The following is a 6,605-nucleotide window of genomic DNA, read 5'->3' on the forward strand; positions in this document are numbered from 1 at the left end:
TTGATAACGGGGCGGTGGGATAGCCTAGTGGTTAAAGCGTTCGCTCGTCACGCCGAAGGCCCAGGTTCGATTCCCCACATGGGTACATTGTGTTAGGCCCATTTCTGGTGTCCCCCGCCGTGATATTGCTGGAATATTGCTAAAAGCGGTGTGAAACTAAACTCACTCACTCACTCAGTTGATAACAGTCGTTGCTCAGATAATAAAGAAAGTTCCATGTACTCAATAGCCGATCAATTACAAGCACCATTTTTTTACACGTATATGAGCAGTTAGTCAAACAAAAGAGCTTACACAGTACGTTGAACTGCAACATTCCACGCAAGCGGTGATTATCGGGAGGCTCAATGACTTGAATGGTCCATGCCATGCTTAGATGAATGCTCCTGATGTCAGTCACTGGATTGCTTAGTGTAGACTCGAATGTAAACACCGAAATATAGTTATGTTTGAATGGCTCGCTGATTGCTGCAGTGTAAGTACTGGTACACATCTGTATGACACACTGAATATTGTAGTCTAAGTACCGATACACATTTGAATGATGCAATGATCATTGTAATGGTGTCCTCCCAAACGTTAGACGTCCCAAAAGGTTATGGTTGGTTGCACTACACTGTTACCTTCGTTAACTAATGGACTAGTCCAAATGTACTAATCCATACACAAAGAGATTATGACAATGACTTTATTTGACTTAAAACAAAATAAATTTTTTTTTTACAAGATAATTATAAATGAACTATGGATGACTTTGTAATGACTTTATTTGGCATTCAAAAAAGAAGAAGTCAAGAATGTCAACCAAGTCTGAGCAAATGCCCAACTGCATCGAGGAACTCCATGTTTGTAATCCCTCCTGCACACATGTCATCGGTTCCCAATGCTCATGCTGTTGATCACTGGATTGTCATGTCATGTCCAGACTCGATTATTTACAGACGCTGCCATATAGCTGGAATATTGCTGACTGCGACGTAAAACTAAACTCACTCACTCACCCACTCATCCCTCCTGCAGGCAGTGTCTCTTGCAGACGCATCAGACTGTTCTCAGGTTCCCTGTAGACTGTAGACCCTCATCCTCTTCCTCTTCCACAACCTCTCCCCCTGACTCTGTTCTTGGTGTATGTGTGACCTTTAAGGAATACCTGAGGAGTACCTTTCTGTGACATCACGTATTCTACTCTCTGAAGACCAGCAATCGTTTTGCCTTAACCCGTAGTTAGTTAATTGCCTTATTTAGCGTCGCACACACAACTAAGGTAAAAAAAGGTAAAAAATATGAAGTAGGTAAAGAGTAATAGAGATTTGGAATTTAATATATATGTAGTGTAATAGATGGTTATTGTTATTGTTTGAGGACATAAACCTGTTTTATTGTATTATGTTAAAGGTCACATGCAACCAAAAAAATCAAACATAATTAAAACACAATTATCACCTCTTCATGACATATAATATGCATTGCTGATTATGAAAAAACAAATAAACAAAATCATAAGCGTATAATCGCAAATCAAAAGTGCAATATTTTGTACTTGGGTTTACCTCCCTCGAAACGAAGCAGCCGGGATACCGAACCCAGTCAGAGCGGGTGGGTGTGCACTCAAGTGTAACGGCTGGTTCATTAGCAGATGCCGCCTTCACGGCTGATTGCGGGTGTATATATAGAAAGTTGGGTTTTGTAAATACATGCTCATTTTTTGTGTATAACATTTTGCAATCAACAGACATCATAACATGTCATGTGTTCAAGTATCACACCTGCCTGTCTGTGTAATTACATAATGTGACAGAGACCGAACTCGGGCCATAAATCAATGCATTTTGTTTATGGTGTATAGCCTGATTGGTGTTAAGTTCAAATTGCATGTGGTCAGTGATCGCAGTTGTGTATTGAATATTGTCATTAGCAGACAGGCAGGCAGACACACATAAAACAAGACATTGAGTTCTGTCTGTGACAGCGACATATCTATATCACAGTTAGAAATTGTGTCAACTCTAAATAATGACATTGCTTTTAAGTATCGAACTGAGAAAGTGTCTCGGTGAGAAGAACGTGTGGTGAAATAGACAAATGCAATTATATAAACAGTTTATTTACTGTCATAACATACACAAAGCTCGCGCCTGTGAGATATCAACAAAACATTATAAAAATAGCTCACACCAAAGCCTTCACCGAGTATTCACCAGACAGCCCGCTTCCAAGTTGCGCGAACCTATTTCACTGCGCACGTGCTATGAGCGCAGCCCAGCTGTTGAAACCCGTATTCCCCAGAAAAGTGTGGGGAAATTTAGTGAAACGTTTGAACTCCGATTTCGCGCGTTTTTTTTCATCGCGTTATTTTTCAACTTTATAACTTGAATTTGCATTTTTTACGCTTTGTTTCGGTAAGTCCATACCGAAAGGTATCAGAATCTGCAAAGTTGTGTTTTACGTTGCATGTGACCTTTAATATGTTGTTTTACACCCAAACCATGTTTAAAAACATATTTATTAAGTGAATAATAATGAACATATAAAGGGTGAAACATATAAAGTTGGCACCAGGTTACACATCAGAATGACATTGTGATCATTGTAATCTAAGATTGTGTTACACATCAGAATGACACAATGATCATTGTAATCTAAGTACCTGTGACACATCTGAATGACACAATGATCATTGTAATCTAAGTACTATTACACATCTGAATGACACAATGATCATTGTAATCTAAGTACTATTACACATCTGAATGACGCAATGATCATTGTAATCTAAGTACCATTACACATCAGAATGACGCAATGATCATTGTAATCTAAGTACTATTACACATCTGAATGACGCAATGATCATTGTAATCTAAGTACTATTACACATCTGAATGACGCAATGATCATTGTAATCTAAGTACTATTACACATCTGAATGACGCAATGATCATTGTAATCTAAGTACTATTGTAATCTGAATGACGCAATGATCATTGTAATCTAAGCACCATTACACATCAGAATGACGCAATGATCATTGTAATCTAAGCACCGTTACACATCTGAATGACGCAATGATCATTGTAATCTAAGAATGACAATGATCATTAATCTAAGTATCACATCAGAATGACGCAATGATCATTGTAATCTAAGCACCGTTACACATCTGAATGACGCAATGATCATTGTAATCTAAGCACCGTTACACATCTGAATGACGCAATGATCATTGTAATCTAAGTACCGTTACACATCTGAATGACGCAATGATCATTGTAATCTAAGTACCGTTACACATCTGAATGACGCAATGATCATTGTAATCTAAGTACTGTTACACATCTGAATGACGCAATGATCTTTGTAATCTAAGTACCGTTACACATCTGAATGACGCAATGATCATTGTAATCTAAGTACTATTACATCTGAATGACACAGTGATCATTGTAATCTAAGTACCGTACAGATCTGAATGAAGTATCGATCATTATTATTATTCTTAAAAATGCCTTAACAGGTATTCAGTATAGTTGGTTATGTCTACTGAACGAAAGCTCACGGAACTGCGGCAAGTGTGAGCGTGTTTGATCCATGGTCACAGTCTAACGATTTTACAGGCGCATGTGGTGTGAATGTGCTTATTGGGGTTTATGCCACTTCGAACCGTTAGTCTGGCCGATTATTTAGTGTCATGGTGCTTCTACAATCTAGTCGAATACTGTCCATACCACCTCAAAATGACATACCATTATTGTCCATACCACCTCAAAATGACATTACATTATTGTCCATACCACCTCAAAATGACATTACATTATTGTCCATACCACCTCAAAATGACATTACATTATTGTCCATACCACCTCAAAATGACATTACATTATTGTCCATACCACCTCAAAATGACATTACATTATTGTCCATACCACCTCAAAATGACATTACATTATTGTCCATACCACCTCAAAATGACATTACATTATTGTCCATACCACCTCAAAATGACATTACATTATTGTCCATACCACCTCAAAATGACATTACATTCTTGACGATACCACCTCAAAATGACATTACATTATTGTCCATACCACCTCAAAATGACATTACATTATTGTCCATACCACCTCAAAATGACATTACATTATTGGCTATAGTAAACTACGGTTATAAGGAACTCCATGGTCCATGGTCACAGTCTAACGATTTTACAGGCGCGTGTGTGGTGTGAATGTGCTTATTGGGGTTTATGCCACTTTGAACCGTTAGTCTGGCCGATTATTTAGTGTCATGGTGCTTCTACAACCTAGTCGAATACTGTCCATACCACCTCAAAATGACATTACATTATTGTCCATACCACCTCAAAATGACATTACATTATTGTCCATACCACCTCAAAATGACATTACATTATTGTCCATACCACCTCAAAATGACATTACATTATTGTCCATACCACCTCAAAATGACATTACATTATTGACGATACCACCTCAAAATGACATTACATTATTGTCCATACCACCTCAAAATGACATTACATTATTGTCCATACCACCTCAAAATGACATTACATTATTGGCTATAGTAAACTACGGTTATAAGGAACTCATGGTGGCGCGTATAGTCAAACTACGATGTTATTGAGCTCGGAGGAACTTGACAAAGTGTCCTGCTTCTACAACGCCGCTAATTAACAGTCCCTATATAAAAATGGACATAGTAAACTACGGTTATAAGGAACTCAAAGTGGGCCGCTAATTGTCCCTCATTATAACCGCAGTATCTTATTTGTATATAGACTAGTATATACAGTCCATAATTTCAGAACGGAAGAAGATTAATGTGAAAATTCTGTCTGCATATGCTACCAGCATTTTCAATGTATAACAGTCATTTGTTATTATTAAATCAAGAAAAATTTCTGCTATTTAAAAAACTTAGGAACATGACCTACTGATGACTCGTTGTTGGTTGTTGCTAAACGCCGCACAAAGCAATATTCCAGCTATATGGCGGTGGTCTGTCCGGACCAGACAATCCAGTGATCAACAGCATAAACATCGATCTACGCAACTGAGATGCGATAACGTGTGTCAACACAGTCAGCGAGCCTGACCTTCCGATCCCGTAAGTCGGGTCTTGAGACAAGCATGACCCATTCTAGCCCATCATGACATCAACTGCATAATCAGTTATACCATGTCCCATAACGCAATATAGTCCAACACAGACTACTCTATTTTTATTTCATGAAAGACTTTCCACTACTAGGAATGGCCGACTTGTTCAGCGATGTATGAACTTGACCACTTCCACGTGAACAATTCCAATTTGCTTTGCCTTACAAATATTGCAAATACAAGTGGAAAGAATATAAGAAACTGCAATGCGTTATGTGATGTCAATCCCGAATCTCATTCAACATTTCTAAAGCATGATAAACACAGAAATGAACAAACTCCAGGTCGATCATGTCAATGATAAGGTTATTTCAACCTCACGAATACAATGCATCTAACAAGAAAGAAAAAGGGTATCAATTTCGGTAAGGCTATTATAACGACACTATGGAGAAACTCGATGGATATTTCCATGTTTCGTGAGTTACTGCGCAGGCTAGTGAACTATAGTCGAAAGCAGGAGTGTATACATCAATCTATAATATATCTTACATGTTCTCGTAAGATGCAGCAGCTAGATAGACAAGTTGTTTAATAGTTTGAAAAATGCATTTCAATTGTATCAAGGCGTATAAGCTTACTGTGGGAAGAAACCACAACAGTATGTAGGCCGTAGACGTTAATCGTTTGGCAGCATTCCTGAGGACGGATATGATGCTGTCAAATCTGAACTGAAACTCGGTTTATTGATATTGATCAGCACGTGTACACTTAACCATAAAACTAATCAAAGGTATATGTCCAATGAAAGTAGACAATAAAGACTATATAACTAAATAAAGGCCGTGGTCCAATGGAAAGCATATCATATAGACTATAAAGCTAATCAAAGGTATTGATCCAATAAAAAGTAGATCACATAGATTATCGTAAATACTATAAAGCTGATGAAAGGTATTGATCCAATAAATAATAGATCACATAGATTATCGTAAATACTATAAAGGTGATGTATTGATCCAATAAATAGTATAAATAGTAGATCACATAGATTATCGTAAATACTATAAAGCTGAGCAAAGGTATTGATCCAATAAATAATAGATCACATAGATTATCGTAGAGACATTAAAGCTGATCAAAGGTATTGATTCAATAAAAAGTAGATCACATAGATTATCGTAAATACTATAAAGCTGATGAAATGTATTGATCCAATAAAAAGTAGATCACATAGATTATCGTAGAGACATTAAAGCTGAGCAAAGGTATTGATCCAATAAATAGTAGATCACATAGATTATCGTAAATACTATAAAGCTGATGAAAGGTATTGATCCAATAAATAGTAGATCACATAGATTATCGTAAATACTATCAAGCTGATGAAATGTATTGATCCAATAAAATGTAGATCACATAGATTATCGTAAATACTATAAAGCTGATGAAAGGTATTGATCCAATAAAAAGTAGATCACA

Source organism: Haliotis rubra, unplaced genomic scaffold (genome assembly GCF_003918875.1).
Source record: "Haliotis rubra isolate DU_JTF1 unplaced genomic scaffold, ASM391887v1 Scf64, whole genome shotgun sequence".
Classification (NCBI taxonomy): Eukaryota; Metazoa; Mollusca; class Gastropoda; order Lepetellida; family Haliotidae; genus Haliotis; species Haliotis rubra.